At 35.7% G+C, this 19,077-nt stretch overlaps 1 protein-coding gene and 1 pseudogene across 5 annotated transcripts in view; both read left to right on the top strand.

Moving 5' to 3' along the window:
• The window catches only part of EDA (ectodysplasin A), a 402,767-nt gene that overhangs the window by 277,852 nt on the left and 105,838 nt on the right, over positions 1-19,077 (top strand). The window lies entirely within an intron of this gene.
• On the top strand, positions 14,181-15,920 carry LOC131502979 (keratin, type I cytoskeletal 18-like; annotated as a pseudogene).

Raw genomic sequence — 19,077 nt, forward strand, 5'->3', positions numbered from 1 at the left:
AGCCTGTCATTGAGAATAGAAGGAGAGATAGTTTCCCAGATAAACAAAAACTAAAGGGAGTTTAACCACTATATCAGCCCTGCAAGAAATATTAAAGGGGACACTTTGCATGGAAAAGAAACAACAAAAACACAAAAAAACAGAAAAGAATAGAGAAAATATCCAGAAACAATAACAAAGTGTGTAATAAAATGGCACTAAATACATATCTATTGATAATTACTGTGAATGTAAATGGACTAAATTCTCCAATCAAAAGACTTTGGGTATCAGAATGGATAAAATGGATAAAACCAACAAGGTTTGGACACTTGGGTGCCTCAGTCAGTTAAATGTCCAACTCTTCATTTCAGCTCAGGTCATGATCTCACAGTTCATGAGTTCGAGCCCCTCATCAGGCTCTGCACTGACAGAACAGAGCCTGCTTGGGATTATCTCTCTCCCTCTTTCTCCACCCCTCCCCCATTCATGCTCTCTGTCTCTCTCTCTCAAAATAAGTAAATAAACTTTAAAAAAAAACAAGACTCATCTATATTCTGCCTATAAAAGACTCATTGTAGAGCTAAAGACACCTACAGATTGAAAGTGATGTGGTGGCATACAGAAAAATAAATTCAAAATGAATGAAAGACCTAAATGTGAGATAGGAAACCATCAAAATCCTACAGGAGAAAACAGGCAGCAACTTCTTTGACCTCAACTATGCAGCTTCTTACTAGATGTGTCTCCAGAGGCAAGGGAAATAAAAACAAAATTAATTATTGGGACCTCATCAAGATGGAAAGCTTCTGCAGAGTGAAGGAAACAATCAACAAAACTAAGAGGCAACCAATGGAATGGGAGAAAATATTTGCAAATGACATATCAGATAAAGAGTTGGTATCCAAAATCCAAAGAACTTATCAATCTCAACACCCAAAAAACAAATAATCCAATGAAGAAATGGGTAGAAGAGATGAGTAGACACTTTTCCAAAGAAGACATCCAGATGGCTAACAGGCACATGAAAAGATGCTCAACATCTCTCATTGGCAGTGAAATAGAAATCAAAACCACAATGAGATACCACCTCACACTGGTCAGAGTGGCTAAAGTTAACAACTCCAGAAACAACAGATGTTGGCAAGGATGTGGAGAATGGGGAACACTTTTGCACTGTTGGTGGGAATAGAAACTGGTGCATCCACTCTGGAATACAGTATGAAAGTTCCTACAAAAATTAAAAATAGAACTAACCTACAACCCAGCAATTGCACTACTAGGTATTTATCCAAAGGATATAAAAATGCTCATTTCAAGAGACACATGCACCCCAATGTTTATAACATCACTATCAACAATAGCCAGATTGTTGGAATATTACTCACTGATCAAAAAGAATGAAATGTTGCCATTTGAAATAACATGGATAGAATTAGAGTATATGATGCTGAGTGAAATAAGTCAGGCAGAGGGACGCCTGGGTAGCTCAGTTGGCTGGGTTTCTGACTTTGGCTCAGGTCATGATCTTGCAGTTTGCAGGATCGAGCCCAGCATCAGGCTTTGTGGCATCAGGAGCCTGCTTTGGATTCTGTATCTCCCTCTCTCTTTGCTCTTCCCTGCTCGCTCACACACTCTCTCTCTGTCTCTCTCTTAAAAATAAATACACATTAAAAAATTTTTTTAAAAAAGAAAAATAAGGCAGAGTACAAGAAATATAATTTCACTCATATGTGGAATTTAAGAAACAAAACAGATGAACATAAGGAATGGGAAGGAAAAATAAGAGAAAAACTGAGAGAGAGGCAAACCATAAGAGACTCTTCAATACAGAAAATAAACAGAGTTGCTGGAGGAGAGGTGGGTGGTAAGATGAGCTAACTGGGTGATGGACATTAAGGAGTCTACTTGTTGGGATGAGCACTGAGTGTTATATAAGTAATGAATCACTAGGTTCTGTTACTGAAACCAATAATACACTGTATGTTAACTAACTTGACTTTAAATAAATAAATTTAAAAATAAATAAATGAATATATCTCACAGCTAAAAAAAACAACAAAAAAAGAATGGTATGTCAAGAATCTGCATTTTTTTTTAATTTTTTTTTTTAAACGTTTATTTATTTTTGAGACAGAGAGAGACAGAGCATGAACGGGGGAGGGGCAGAGAGAGAGGGAGACACAGAATCGGAAACAGGCTCCAGGCTCCGAGCCATCAGCCCAGAGCCCGACGCGGGGCTCGAACTCACATACCGTGAGATCGTGACCTGAGCCGAAGTCGGACGCCCAACCGACTGAGCCACCCAGGCGCCCCAAGAATCTGCATTTTTAAAAAGCTATGCAAGTGATTCTTATGGCCACTGAAGTTTGAGAACTAGCGTGGAAGGAGACAAGCACTCTCATATATTGCTGAATAGAGGATAAGTCAATTGTACTTTATTGGAATGCAGTTTAGTATAAACCCTCTCAACCAACCCTAAAATAACTAAAGTATTAGATAAACTGACCCTCTATTCTCTCTATAAAACACTCTGCTGGCCAGGATCCTTTGAGTCCTTTATACCAGTAGACTACTCTTTGATCTGCTCTTGACAATTTGAATTTTCTGCTCAATAAGAGTCAGTGTTTTTTTTTTAAATACTTCTATGCCAATTGTACTTGTTGTCTAATTATGTTATTTATTCAGTATTATGTAAAAGAAAAAGAGATGTTTCAAGGAAAACTAATTTGAATGCTTTGGATAGATTGATTACAAAGACACATCACACACATAAAATTATCAAATTAGGAGTAAAAGATTGGAAGAGGAGTATACATTTTTTCAGTTCTTGCTCCATCTTAAAAAAAAAGGGGGAGAAACTAAAAAGCCTATACATTTCATTAAGAATGTCACTTATCCAAGGAAGATTACATGGAACTTTAATCATGGGTCTCATTGTCAACAAGAACAACAATATATTCTGTAGTCCAAAAATGAAATCTAAAATTTGATCTAAATTAGTGAATGGATATGCATTTATATTTTTAAAGTAAAAATAAAATGCTTAAGATATATGTATATATTGTATATGTGTATATGTCTGTATAACTGTGTGTATACATGTGTATGTAATAATATACATAATATTTTCATGATTCCCCTCTTTAGCCACCTATTTTTATTAATAGGCCATTTACCAGCTTTTATCTCTTTGGTTAAGAGTGCTTCTGTCAAAATATCCACATTCTTGGATCCAGTAAATGTGTATCTAGGAACTTTTTCTACAATTGATCTTAGCCAAAAGGATGAGAAGAAGCAATGGAACTTTTTCTAAATAAATTTCATTAGTCACTTATCATAATGATGGGTATAGATATATAAATATATAGATATATGTATGTGTCTATGTGTGTATTCATGTGGGCATTGATTACACTAGCAAAACCTTAGAATCTTCCCAAATATCCATCAATGGACATTTGTTGAATATGTTATCCATTCCATGGAATATTATGCAGAACCATGAAAAATATGAAAACAGATCTATTTTGTTACTTATATAGTAACCAGGAAACACTGTTCAAGTTATATTGTGAAATGTTAAGTAAGAGTTACATACACATAGAAAAGTGTCTAGAGTATTTATATTAAAAAATTCACAGTGGCTTTCTCCAGAAGATAGTAGAAATTCAAGTGATTTTCCCCATTCTGTTTATCTCTAATTTCTAAAAGGAATATGTATTGCCTAGTTGCTAAAGATAATAAAAGACAAATGAAAGATTAAAACAAAAATAAAAAAGAAAGTGAGGGAATGGAGAATCATTTATCATGCTAATTAACATCAAAAGAAAGCCAGAGTAGCAATACTTATATCAGACAAACTGGATTTTAAACTAAAGAATGTAATGATATGAAGGGCAGTATATCATAATAAAGGGATCTATCCATCAAAAAGATGGATAAATTGTAAATATTAATTTAACAGTTGTAAATATTAATGCCCCCAACTTGAGAGAACCCAAATACAGAAAATAGTTAATAACAAACATAAAGAAGCTCATTGATAGTAATATAGTAATAGTAGTGTTTGTTGATGCCCCCCCATATATCAACAGACAGATCATCTAAGCAGAAAATCAAGGAAACAATGTCTTTGAATGACACCCTTGAACAGATGGACTTAACAGAACATTCCATCCTAAAGCAGCAGAATACACATACTTTTCAAATGCACATGGGACATTCTCCAGAATAGATCACATACTAGGTCACAAATCAGGCCTCAATAAGTATAAAAAGGCTGAGATCATATCATGCATATTTTCTAATCACAACACTATGAAAATTGAAGTCAATCATAAGAAAAAATTTTGAAAGACCACAAATAAATGGAGGCTAAAGAATATGCTACCAAAAAATGAATGCTTCAACCAGGAAATTTAAAAAGAAATAAAAAATACATCAATACAAATGAAAATGAAAACACAATGGTCCAAAACTTTTGGGATGCAGTAACAGTGGTCATAAGAGGGAAAGATATACCAATACGGGGCTACCACATGAAGCAAGAAAAATCTCAAATACACAACCTAACCTTACAGTGTAAGAAGCTAGACAAACAACAGCAAATGAAGCCTAAAGCCAGCAGAAGGGAAATAGTAATAAGTAGAGCAGAAATAAGTGATAAAGAAACAAAACTAAAATAGTAGAGCAGATCAATGAAACCAGGATGTGGTTCTTAGAAAAAATTAAAAATTTATAATCTGCTAGCTAGACTTATGAAAAAGAAAAGAGGAAGGATCCAAATAAATAAAATCATGAATTAGAGGGGAGAAATCACAACCAATCCTACAGAAATAGAAACAATTACAAGCGTGTATTATGAAAAATTAGGTGCCAACAAATTGGGCAATCTGGAAGAAATGGATAAATTCCTAGAAACATGTAAACTAACAAAACTGAAACAGGAAGAAATAAAAAAAATTGAGCAAACCAATAACCAGCAATAAAATTGAATCAGCAATCTAAAAACTCCCAACGAAAAGAAGTCCAGGGACAGATGACTTCCAAGTGGAATTCTACCAGATATTTAAAGAAGAGTTAATACCTATTCTTATCAAACTATTCCAAAGAATAGAAATGGGATGAAAACTTCCAAACTCATTTTATAAGGCCAGAATTACCCTGACTTCCAAAAAAGAAAAAACTCCACCAAAAAAGGCCAATATCCCTGATCAACATGGATGCAAAAATTCTTAACAAAATAATAGCAAATTGAATCCAAGAGTACATTAAAAAATATTTTTTTTAGATTTTAATTATTTTAAATGATCATTAAAAAAATGATCAATTGGGATTTATTCCCGGGCTGCAAGGGTGACCCAATATTTACAAATCAATTAATGTGATATACCACATTAATAAAAGAAAGAATAAAGAACCAGATGATCCTCTCAATAGATTCAGAAAAAGCATTTGAGAAAGTAAAGCATACATTTTTGTAAAAACCCTCAACAAAGTAGGGATACATAAAGGGAACCTACCCCAACATCATAAAGGTCATAGACAAAAAATCCACAGCACATATCATCCTCAATGGGGAAAAACTGAGAGTTTTTCCTCTAAGGTCAGGAACAATACAGCAATGTCCACTGTCACCAATGTTATTTAACATAGTACTGGAAGTCTTAGCCTCAGCTATCAGAGAAGAAGAAATAAAAGGTATCCAAATTGGCAAAGAAATCACACTTTCACTATTTGCAGACAGCATGGTACTCTGTAGACAACCTGAAAGACTTCACCAAAAAACTGCTAGAACTCATAAACAAACTCAGTAATTCATATGATACAAAATCAGCATACAGAAATCTGTTGCATTTCTATATACCAATAATGAAGCAGGAGAAAGAGAAATCCAGGAATTGATCTCATTGACAATTGGACCCAAAGCAATAAGATATCTAGAAATAAACCTAGCCAAAGATGCAAAAGATTATACTCTGAAAACTATAAAACACTGATGAAAGAAATTGAAGATGACACAAAGAAATAGACATTCCATGCTCATGGATGGGAAGAAGAAATGCTTTTTAAATGTCTATACTATTCAAAGCAATCTACACATTTAATCCCTATGAAAATGCAAACAGCATCTTTCACAGAGCCAGAACAAACAATTCTAAAATTTGCATGGAACCACAAAACAAAACAAAACAACTCTGAATAGCAAATGCAATCTTGAAAAGGAAAAGCCAAGGTGGAGGCATCACAATTCCAGAGATCAAGCTATATTACAAAGTTGTAGTGATCAAACCAGGATGGTACTGGCACAAAAACAGATACATAGATCAATGGAAGAGAATAGAAAACCCAGAAATGAACCCACAACTACATGTCAATTCATCTTTGACAAAGCAGGAAAGAATATCCAATAGGAAAAGACAGTCTCTTTAAAAAATGGTGTTAGAAAAACTGGACAGCAGCATGCAAAAGAATGAAACTTGAACACTTTCTTACACCATTCACAAAAATAAATTCAAAATGGATCAAAACGTAAATGTGAGACATGAAACCATCAAAATCCTGAAGGAAAACAAAGGCAGTAACTTCTTTGACATCAGCCATAGCAACTTCTTACTTGATACATCTTCAGATGCAAGGGAATCAAAAGTAAAAACAAACTATTGGGACTTCATCAAGATAAAAAAGCTTCTGCACAGTACAGGAAACCGCAAAACTAAAAGGCAATCTTTGGAATGGGAGAAGATATTTGCAAATGATATATCTGATGAAGGGTTAGCATCCAACATCTATAAAGAACTTATAAAACTCAACACACATAAAACAAATAATCCAGTTATGAAATGGGCAGAAGACATGAATAGACATTTTCCAAAGAATACATACAGATAGCTAACAGACACATGAAAAGACACTTAACATCACTCATCATCTGGGAAATAGAAATCAAAAGTATAATATACTATCAACTCACACCTATCAGGATGGCTAAATTAACAGAGGAAACAACAGGTGTTGGTAAGGATCTAGAGAAAGGGGGAAAGGGGAGAACCCTCTTGCACTGTTAGTAGGAATGGAAACTACTAGTGGAAGTGGAATGGAAGCAGCTCTGGAAAACAGTATGGCAGTTCCTCAAAATGTTAAAAGTAGAACTACCCTAGAATCCAGCAATTGCACTACTAGGTATTTACCCAAAGGATACAAAAATAAAAGGCCAAAGGGATACATGCACCCTGATGTTTATAGCTGCATTATCAATTATAGCCAAAATATGGAAAGAGTCCAAATGTCCATTGACTGATGAATGGATAAAGAAGTGGTAGTATATATACAGAAGGAATATGTGGCACTTGGGTGGCTCAGTCACATAAGTGTCCTACTCTTGGTTTTGGCTCGGGTCATGATCTCATGGTTCGTGAGTTCGAGCCCCTGCACTGGGCTCTTTGCTGACAGCATGGAGCCTGCTGGGGATTCTCTGTCTCCCTCTCTCTTTGCCTCTCTGTCTCTCTCAAAATAAATTTTAAAAGAATGAAAAAAATGAAATCTTGTCATTTGTAACTAGATGAGTGGAGCTAGCGTGTACTATGCTAAGGGAAATAAGTCGTTCAAAGAAAGACAAATACCATATGGTTTTACTCATATGTGGAATTTAAGAAATAAAACAGATGAACATGGTGGAACAAAGGGGAGAAACTAACCAAAAAAAAAAAAAAACCAGACTCTTAACTATAGGGAACAAACTAAGCATTGCTGGAGGGGTAGTAGTGGTCAGGGGGATTGGTTAATTGGGTGACAGGTTAAGGAAGGCACTTGTGATGAGCGCTGGGTGTTTATGTAAGTGATGAATCACTGTATTCTACATCTGAAACTAATATTACACTGCATGTTAACTATCTGTAATTTAAATAAAAACTTGAAACTAGAAAAGTTTCACTTAGGCATCCTACATTTGAATTGTCTATTACACAACAAAGTATATACCTAAGGAGGCAGGTGGATATATAAGTCTACATTGTATATCACTGTATCTCAAGAGAATAAGCTGACTGCTTTATAAAAATAAATAACTTCTCTTTCAAATAATAACTTCTCATTCAAAAGTGAATCTATAAACTGAACACAGGAAAATGTAGGGTGGGGTAAGCAAATCAGAGTGGATGCCTTAAAAAAATAAAACAATCAGATGTTGATTCTAAATCCAGAAGTTACTGATAAATTATAATAAAAATTTAGTTACCCACCTCATATTTGTATTGCAATTGTCAATGAAAAAGTCATTTACTTTGAACATTTAAGAACATGACAAAGATTTCACTGAGAAAATATTTTTCAAAGGTCAAAAATAAGGTTAAGTTTAAAAAGAAACAGGAAAATTAGTTCTATTTCCTTTATACATTTTTTTATCTGTTTCTATCCTTTAATTTCACTTCAATTCCCAAAACTTTATGTTGTTGTTATTTAACACGCCTCTAGGCACTACCAGAAAAATGTATAAAGATTAATAAGACCCTCAGAGAAGCTTACACTTTAATGAGGAAGCAGGTACATTTATAGGCAGTAGGTAAAAATAAAGCAAAGGTAGATTACTCAAAGAAGGTCCTGGAGTTTTACCTTACACAGCACCAGCACATAGAATACACCCAAATATTTGTTAAATGAATGACTGAGAAAACAAATGGGGAAAAGAAGGAGTCTAGATTTTCTATTTAGGAACTATAGAAATTAAGCTTGATGATCTTCACTAATCCCTATGGGAGAAAAAAATTTGACAAATAGTTGATTCGCACTTTAGAGAAGCAAAGTATGTAGTGATCCTTAGGAACCTGCCTAAATTCACCAAGAATAAATCAAGCTATAGAAATCTTTTTTCTTGTTTTCACTGGACTACTAAACTAGTTGATTATAAGCACGGGCATAGTATACCTTTCCTTTAAAAATGTCAGTAGCCATATTCAGGACATATCCAATCTTTTTGACCCGCCATTCAAGAAATTATTGGATTCATTCATCTCAGTTTCTTCTTTTGGATTACTCTATAAATGAAGGCATTGAATAGGAAGCAAGAATCCCAAACACAGAGTCAGTTCTCCTCCAATATGAAGCATTTGATACAGGTTCAAAGTTAATTTTTGCTAATTACATGAAGTCTTTTAGCTGTCTTGTTCTGTAAAGAAAGCATGATCCCTTCATTGTAGGTGTTGTGAGTCACAATTGTTCCAGAAATCTGTGCCAGGATTTCCTGCTGAGACCCATCCTTGTGATGTGTTTCCGAAGTAATAATAGCTCTAGGTGACTTGCTTGGTCATCTTTTGCTGGGTTCTCCAGAAATCTGCAGAATTTTATTTTCTAGTTAGAATGAAATGTAGAGTATATTCAGACTGTCATGAGGTCTTAGTATCACATAATATGAATTCAGAATTCCCATGGAGGTGGTTTCCATATTTCATAAGTTTTATTATAAAACCATCTGTTCCCTTCCTGTAGGAACATTTTCAGGAGTCAATCAGAATATTAATATCTGTCCACAACAGACCTCCTCCCATATTTCTGACCTAGTGAAAGAATAAAAAAGTGAAGCATGGTGTAATAGAAAAGATACTAGCCTTAGTCGCAATTTCTGGATCCCAATTCTGATGTCATTGCCACCTTAGCAGCCATATGACCTTGAAAGAATGACATCCCTCTGAGCTTCAGTTTCCATAGCTTTAAAATAGGGGAAAATTAGCTTTGCTTACCTAATGCCATTGTTGTAATAATCAAAAGTGTTAGTGTATGCAAAAATGTTTCAGAAATTATTAACTGCTATTACTATATTCTCTCCAGAAAACACATATAATAGCATGGTATTCCAGGTATTTTAGACACACACTCATTAATTCATAGATAACCCATTATATATCACTTCTCTGCCTTTTGGGTAAAATTAAGTATAGATAACACATTACATTTTTGCAAATGTACTCCCTTTCAACTAGATTGTCTCTTGTTGTGCTCACTGATTGTATCCAAGCCCATAGGAAGAAGCCTCCAAGCCTCAAGCTATGGTCTACCTCATAACAAGACATGATCACATATGTACAGTTCTGTGTCATTCTCTTACTGTCTGTCTGGCTGTATATATGTGTCCCTTTTTGTCAGTATCTCGTCTTTGTAGTTTACTTTTGGACAGACCAAAAAAATATCCTTTTTTGCTATTATAAAAGAGTAAAGTGGAGAAACAAGATGGAAATATATCCTTTTTCCTTTGTTTCTTAAAAATAACGATGAAATAGGGCATAGCTACCATTAAATTGATACAGATGAATATGAAAGGCTATGGCCTCAAAGAAACAGACTTTGTACCTATACAAATGTTAGTTAGAATTAATATGTGCCCTCAGTCTAGTATTGCTCTTATATTGATTGCTTTTCAGTAAGCCATCTCTGTGGTGTTATCAAATGAGAGAGACTAAAATCATTTTGAGAGCTTACAAGGGCTTGTTCACAAGACTAACTTAAAGCTTTTGAGAGTTTACCATGTGTGTACACTTGAAAAGGATTGTTGATTTCAGATAGAGAGTCCCCAAGGTTGTCTACTGGTCATGAAAGCCAACAGCATAAGTGCCCACAGCAGAACCCTCTGGAAAATGGCTTTCTATCAAATAAGTCATTAAGCTAAAATGTCTTAGCTTGCTCATACTCTTAAATGCCCTTTAAAGCTATATTTTCATTGATGGGACTAGCTCTGCAATAGATGATCTCCATAAGCTTTTGCTACTGCCACTCGGTTGACAAGCATTTTTAGAATACCAACTACCTGTAAGACATTGTACCAAGCTCTACAGTTGATATAACTATCAAATTCCTTTCCTCAGTACGTAAGTCCTAAAGTGAACTGAGTGTAAAAGTTAGTTAAAGACTAGGCTGCTTAAAAATATTTATGAAATTTTTGAAATAAAAAATAATATATACTCCTTATAACAAGCATAAGTAATTCAGCATCATGTAAGGTAAAATGTGAACATGCCTGCCTTCCATGAGAAAATGCTGTAAAGGTCAGATATCTTTGAGGAATTTCTTGCCTAAAAGAGGTCAGAGGCCCACTTGACCTGAGGTTCACTAACGGTACTTCTGGTCTGCCTCACTCTGTCTTAAATTCCATCTAGTTATTTGTTTCTAAATATTATGAAAAATGATGAACTTTAAGTCAGGAGACCCTGATTATAGTCCCAGTTCTGCTATTAGCATACTAGCATGATGATCTTGGGTAAGTCTTTACTTCTCTGATCATAGTTTTTTATAAAGGTTAAACTAGAATCAGTGACTCTCGACTCTGGTGTAAGAATTCATAATCATCTAAGGAGGTTTCTTCAAGGTATACACAGCCCTGGACATTCTGACCACTCTGCACCCCATTAAGAACATTATAGTGAGAATACTATTACTGATGAGATCATATCATATTCCTCAGATATATTAGGTTAAGAAAAAAATGTTTGGCTACTAGAATAGGTGATCTAATCGTTTCCTTCTAATTCTCTTATAGTTTGTTCCTAACTATTCCTGATTTCTATAATATAATGATAATATCTAAGGTAGTTTTAGTCAATTAGATGTTTACACGATTAAATACTCAGGGTTTCTTTCAGTTTGGATGGTGAAATTTAAATACTCAGGGTTTCTTTCAGTTTGGATGGTGAAATGAGCCTTTTCATTAGCGTCTGTAAAGAGACTCAGTAAGGATTAAGAACATGCATATGGTTTTAAGAAGTGAAGGCTGTAAGAAGGTTAATCTCTTGGCTAAGTGTTAAACTGTCAGCTCCCTTTGTATGGCTTCTCAAAATATCACAGGCAGATGTAGATGTGTAGGCAGATGGCTCCTGTTGAATTTGTAGTGGATTACTTATGCAACACTGCCTTACTCTAGATTCTACTCCTAAACCTGGAGGGCCTCTTTTGTCTTACAAGTGAGGAGCTACTGGAGCTTCCTTCTTTTTTTCATTCATTCATTCAAATAAATTATTATTGAGTAAATGTTTGAATAAATGTTTATTGCTCTCTCTTTGGACAACTAGGGACACAAGAGTTCAACAAGACCCTACCCTCATCAAGCTCACAGTTGGATAGTTTCAACATAGTATAGTAAGTGATATAATAGGGTAAGCACCGTGGTGCTATGGGACACATCAGTACCTGATCTACACCTGGGAGGTCAAAGAAGTTCTCCTAATGGGGGTGACATCTGAGCAGCAACCTGACTGATGCTAAAGAGTTAGCCATGTGAAGGTTTGAGGGAAGGGTAAATGAGGGAGGCTTAGAGTAAGAGGAGCTTGGTTCATTTGAGGAACCAAAACAAGTTTGTATGGTTAGTATAGATTTCTAAAGAGGAAGTGATAAATGAGCTGGCCAACAGGGCACAAATCATACAGGAACTTGGAATCCATATTTTTTTGAAGCATATAAATCATCCTAAAGGCAATGGGGTAGCACAAGATTAATGTCAAAAATAGATTATATGGATAATATTTTCAAATGCTAAATGCATATACTATGATCCAGCAATTCCACTTTTACTTCTAGACATACTCACATATGGGAAATCAGTTATCAACAGTGATATTCTTTGCTGTAATATTTGAAAGAGCAGAGAATTGGAAATAATGTAAATGCCCATTATTTAGGAAATGGTGAAATAAATTATGATAAATCTATAACTGGTAACTGGTTGCTTGGAGGAAGAAAACTGAGTGTTTAAAGTTGCAGTGAAGGGAAAGTTAATTTTCATATTTCTGTATCTTTTGAATTTTTTATTTTTGTAATTATTTTTATTTTTGAACTTTTTTATTTTGTTAATGTTTTATTTATTTTTGAGAGAGAGGAGGGAGAGGATTGAAGCGGGCTCTGCGCTGGCAGCAGAGAGCCCAAGGCGGGCTCAAACTCACAAACCGTGAGATCATGACCTGAGCCAAAGATAGATGTTTGACTGAGCTACCCAGGTGCTCCTTCTTTGAATTTTTAAAATATCTACATGTATTACTAATTTAAAATAAGAAAATTAATTTTTTAAATAAATAAAACATGTATGATATGTCCTTTTTCTACCCCTCACCCAAATACATTAGCAATAATTTTATAATATAATAGCATCCCATGCTAATTAGAAGGTGGGAAAAAACAAAAATTTGTGGAAAGAATATAAATTGTTTTTTTCCAGCTTTATTGAGGTATAATTGACAAATGAAAATTGTATATACTTAGGGTATACAATGTGACATTTGATATACATATACATTGTGAAATAATTACCACAAACTAATTAACATTTCCATCACCTAACATAGTTCCCTCTTTTTTGTGATGAGAACACTTAAGATCTACTCAACAAATTCCAAGCATAATATATACAGTAATATTAACTATAGTCATCATGCCATGCATTTTTCATCCTCCATAACTGAAACTTTGTACCCTTTGACCAATACCTCTGCATTTCCCCTAACACCCAGCTCCTGGTGACCATTTTATTCTGCTTCTATGAGTTTAATTCTTTAGATTCTACATATAAGCAATATCATGCAGTATTTGTCTTTCTAGTATCTGGTTTATTTAACTTAGAGTAATATCTTCCAGGTTCATCCTTGTTGTAAATGGCAGGGTTTCCCTCTTTTTTTTAAGCTGAATAATATTATATCACATGTGTGTGTGATTACATTTGCTTTTTCCATTTATTTGATACTTAGGTTGTTTCCATATGTTGGCTATTATGACTAATGCTGCAACAAACATGAGAATGTAGATATCTCTTCAAGATACTGATTTCATTTTCTTTGTATATACACCCAGAAGTAAGATTGTTGAATTACATGGTATTTCTAGTTTTAACTTTTGAGGAACCTATTTTCCATAATGGTTGTACTGATTTACATTCCTACCAACAGTGCACAAAGGTTCCCTTTTCTCCACATCCTAACAAACACTTGTTGTCTCTTATCTTTTTGATTAGAGCCATCCTAACAGGTGTGAGGTAACATCCCATTGTGGTTTTGATTTGCATTTCCCTGGTGATTAGTGATGTTGAGCATCTTATGTATCTGTTGGCCATTTGTAGGTCTTCTTTGGAAAACTGTCTATTCAGGTCCTTTGCCCATTTTTAAATCAGTTTGTTATTATTTATTTCATTTTTATTATTATTTGCTATTGAGTTGTTTGAATTCCTTACATATTTTGGATACTACCCCTAACCAGATGTATATTTTCCCCCATTTCATAGATTGTCTCTTCACTCTGCTGATTGTTTCCTTTGCTGTGCAGAAGCTTTTTAATTTGATGCAATTCCACTTGTGTGTTTTTGCTTTTGCCACCTGTACTTTTGAGATCATATCCAAAAAATTATTGCCCAGGCCAGTATCAAGAAGCTTTTTTCTGACAGCCTGATCCTGAGCCCTGGCATCTTGTCTTCCTCCCTGAACAGCATGAGCTTCACCATTCACTCTACCTTCTCCTCCAACTATTAGTCCCTTGGCCCTGTGCAGTTGCCCATCCATCAGATCTGGCCTGTCAGCGGTGTGGCCAACATTTATGAGGCACCAGGGACTCAGGCTCCTGGATCTCTGTGTCCTGTTCCACCAGTTTACAGGGTGGCTGGAGGTCTGGGGGTCTGACTACAGGGATGACTGGGGGCCTGGTGAGCATAGGGGATATCCATGGTGAGAAGGAAATCATGAAAGACCTGAATGACCACCCATCCTCCTACTTAGAGAGGGTGAGGAGCCTGGAGGCTGATAATCAGAAACTAGAGTTTAAAATCTGTGAACACCTGGAAAAGAAGGCACCCCAGGTCAGAGAATGGGGCAATACCTCAAGACCATCGAGGAGTTGAGGGCTCAGATCTATACAAATTCTGTGGGCATTGCCTGCATTGTTCTGAAGACTGACAATGCTTGTCTTGCTACTGATGACTTCAGACTCAAGTACTGAGTTGGCCATGCACCAGTCTGTGGAGAATGACATCCATGGGCTCTGTGATGTCATCGAAGACACCAATGTCACTCAGCTGCAGCTGAAGATGGAAATTGAGACTCTCAGGGAGAAGCTGCTCTTCATGAAGAAGAACCATGAGGAAGAAGTAAAGGGTCTACAAAACCTGATTGACAATTGTAGGTTGACCGTGGAGTTGGATGCCCCCAAATCTCAGAACCTCAGCAAGATCATGGTGGACATCCAGGCCCAGTAAGACAAGCTGGCTCAGAAGAACTAAAAGGAGCTGGACAAGTACCAGCTTGGTCCCAGAAAATTGAGGAGAGCACCACAGTGATCACCTCACAGACTGCTGAGATAGGAGTGGCTGAGATAATGCTCATGGGGCTGATACATGTGACTCGCTCCTGGGAAATCACCCTGGACTCCATGAGAATCTAAAGGCCAGCTTGGAAAACAACTGAGGGAAGTGGAAGCCTACTCACTGTGCAGATGGAACAGCTCAATGTAGTCCTGCTGCACTTGAAGTCAGAGCTGTCCCAGACTTGTTTAGAGACACCCAGGAGTGCAAGGCCCTGCTGAACATCAAGGCCAAGCTGGAGACTGAAATTACCACCTACTATCACCTGCTGGAAGACAGATGATTTCAATCTTGGTGACACCCTAGACAGCAGAAATTCCATGTATACCATCCAAAAGACCACCACCTGCAGGTTTGTGGAGGGCAAAGGGGTGTCTGAGACCAATGACATCAGTTTTGAGGCTTTGAGGCAGCAGAATCAGTGTACCCTTTGGGGAGCAGGAGACCAATAAAAAGTTCATGTTTTCCCTATGGTTTCTTCTAGTTGTTTTACAATTTTAGGTCTATGTTTAACTCTAATCTATTTTGAGTTGATTTTTCTGTCCTGTGAGGTAAGGGTCCAATTTCATTCCTTTGCATGTGCATATCCAGTTTTCCTAGTATCATTTATTGAAAGACTATCCTCTCCCCATGGTGTGCTCTTGGCATCCTTGTTGAATATTGGTAGCCTGTAAATGCATAATTTATTTCTGGGCTTTCTATTCTGTTCCATTGGTCTATATGACTTTTTTTGTGCCAGTACCATGCTGTTTTGTTTACCATACCTTTGTAATATGTTTAGAAATCAGGAAATGTAATGCCTTCAGCTTTCTTCTTTTGGTTTAAGATTGCTTGGGGCCTTTTGTGGTTCCATATGAATATTAGGATTGTTTTTCCTATTTCTGTGGAAAAAAAAATTATTGGAATTTTGACAGAGATAGGATTGAATCTTTAGGTGGCTTTGTATAATATGAACATTTTAACAACATCAATTCTTCCAATCCAAGAATACAAGGGTATCTTTCTACTTTTTTGTGTGTCTTTTTCAATTTCTGTTATCAGCATTTCATAGTTTTCAGTGTAGTGATATTTCACTTCCTTGGTTAAATTTGTTCTTAAGTATTTTGTTCTTTTTGATGCTATAGTAAATGGGATCTTTTTCTTAATTTATTTTTTGAATAGTTCATTGATAGTGTATAGAAAGAGACTTTTATATGTTCATTTTGTATCGTACAACTTAACTGAATTCATTTGTTATTTCTAACAGGTGTTTTTGGTGGAGTTTTCTATATATAGGTTTATATCATCAGCAGACAGAGGCAATTTTGCTTTTTCCATTCCCAGTTGTATGCCTTTCATTTATTTTTCTTGTGTAATTGCTCTAGCTATAGGACTTCAAGTACTATGTTGAAAGAATTGGTGAGAATGGGCATCCTCATCTTTTTCCTGATCGTAGAGGAAAAGTTTTTTTAGCTTTTTGCTGTTAAGTGTGATGTTAGCTGTGAGCTTGTAATATATAGCCTTTCTTATGTTGAGATACATTCTTTCTATACCTAATTTATGAAGAATTTTTATCATGAAAGAATGTTGAATTTTGTTGAATGCTTTTCTGAATCTATTGAGATGATCATATGATTTTTACCCTTCATTCTGTTAATGTGATATATCATATTTGAGAACACAAATTGTTACACCCATTTTGGATATTAATACATCTCCAGTCAAATTAAACATTAGGATACCTTTATAATCTAGCATTTACAGTTTAGGGAATCTATCATACAGAAATAAGAATACCAGTACCTAGGTCATATGTACAAGGATATTCATTATAGCACTGTTTCAGTGGCAAAAAGAGGGATAACCCTAGTATCTACATGCAGGGAAATGGTTGAGTAAATTATGACATAGCTATACTATTGAATACTATGCCGCTATTAAAATGAGTATGTTAGAATGTTATGTATGGACTGAAAGAATACCCATGTTCTTTTGCTAGGTAATCAAAATCAAGTTTCAGAATAATCTGTAACATATAATCCCATTTTTATATAAAAAAAGAAAGATATTAACCCCCTAAAATTTTTATATATACAGATATATGGATATAAACATAGAAACAGATGTGGAAAGCAGAAACACCAAACTCTGGATTATTGATTACATCAGGTGGAAAGAGGTTGGATGGGAAAGGGATAGCTCTTAAGTGGTTCTTTCTTTAGTTCTATACTGTTTGACTTGTTACAATAAGCATGTGTTACTATAATTTATTTAAAATATAATTAAAAAGTGGAAAAAATGGAGAGAAAATGGACTAGAAGTGGCATAAGGGAAACAAAGAAGCCAGTTAGGAGGCTGTTACAATGGTACACATAAGAAATGATGGTGACTTAATTAGTGTAGCAGCAATGGAAACAGAAGTAGACAGGTTTATTTTTAAAAAATTTTAATGTTTATTTTATTTTTAAGAGAGACAGAGAGTGAGTGCGAGAAGGGCAGAGAGAGAGGGACACACAGAATCTGAAACAGGCTCCAGGCTCTGAGCTGTCAGCACAGAGCCTGATGCAGGGCTCAAACTCACAAACCATGAGATCATGGCCTGAGCCGAAGTCAGAAGCTTAACCGACAGAGCCACCCCGGAGCCCCAGACAGGTTTATTTAGGAAAAAATTAGGACTTGGTGGTTTGTTTGAAGGGAGAAAATGAGGATTCAAGGAAGCCACCCAGGTTTCTGGCAAAGTGCTATACTAGTCACTGAGATAACAATCAGAAAAGGAAGATGTGTGGTTTTAAACAGGTTTTAAGTTTCAGGTACTTGTGTGAAATTCAAGAAGAAAAAACTTGTAAGCAGTTGGGGATATGCATCTGAAGCTCAGGAAAATATCTGGGCTGGAAATATGGATATGGAGATCATTAGCTAGGTTAGGACTCTCTCAGTTACAAGTGACAGATAGCTGGCCTAAACTGTATTAAGATCTTTTTTTCTAAGGAAGAGGGCATGGCCAAATGTCCATCTACTGATGAATGGATAAAGAAGATGTGGTATATATATACAATGGAATATTACTCAGAGATTTAAAAAAATGAAATCTTGCCATTTGCAACAACGTGGATAGAACTAGAGTGTATTATGCTAAGTGAAGTAAGTCAGTCAGAGAAAGACAAATATCATAAGACAAATATCATTCATATGTGGAATTTCAGATACAAAACAGATGAGGGGCACCAGGGTGGTTCAGTCGGTTCAGCATCCAACCTCCACTCAGGTCATGATCTCATGGTTTGTGGGTTCAAGCTCCACATTGTTCTCTGGACTTACAGTTCATAGCCTGGAGCCTCCTTTGGATTCTGTGTCTCCTCTCTTTGCCCCTCCCCTGCTTGCGTTCTGTCTCTGTCTCTCAAAATGAATAAATATTAAAAAAAAAAAAAGACACAAAACAGATGAACATAGAGGAAGGGAAGCAAAAATAATATAAAAACAGAGAGGAAAACAAACCATAAGAGACTTAAATACAGAGGACAAATTGAGGGTTGCTGGAGTGGTTTTGGGTGAGTGGGGGCTAAATGGGCAAGGGGCATTAAGGAGGACATTTGTTGGGATGAATCACTAAATTCTGTTCCTGAAATCATTATTACATTATATGTTAACTAACTTGGGTGTAAATTTTTAAAAATAATAATAATAAAAAGAAGAGGACATGGGATTTATTGGTTTATTTAACTGTAAAGTCCTTGATGAAGCTGGCTTAAGATGTGGCTGAACCTTGGAGCTCATGTGATCTCACCAGTACTCTCTCAGCT

This window comes from Neofelis nebulosa, chromosome X, assembly GCF_028018385.1.
Source record: "Neofelis nebulosa isolate mNeoNeb1 chromosome X, mNeoNeb1.pri, whole genome shotgun sequence".
Lineage (NCBI taxonomy): Eukaryota > Metazoa > Chordata > Mammalia > Carnivora > Felidae > Neofelis > Neofelis nebulosa.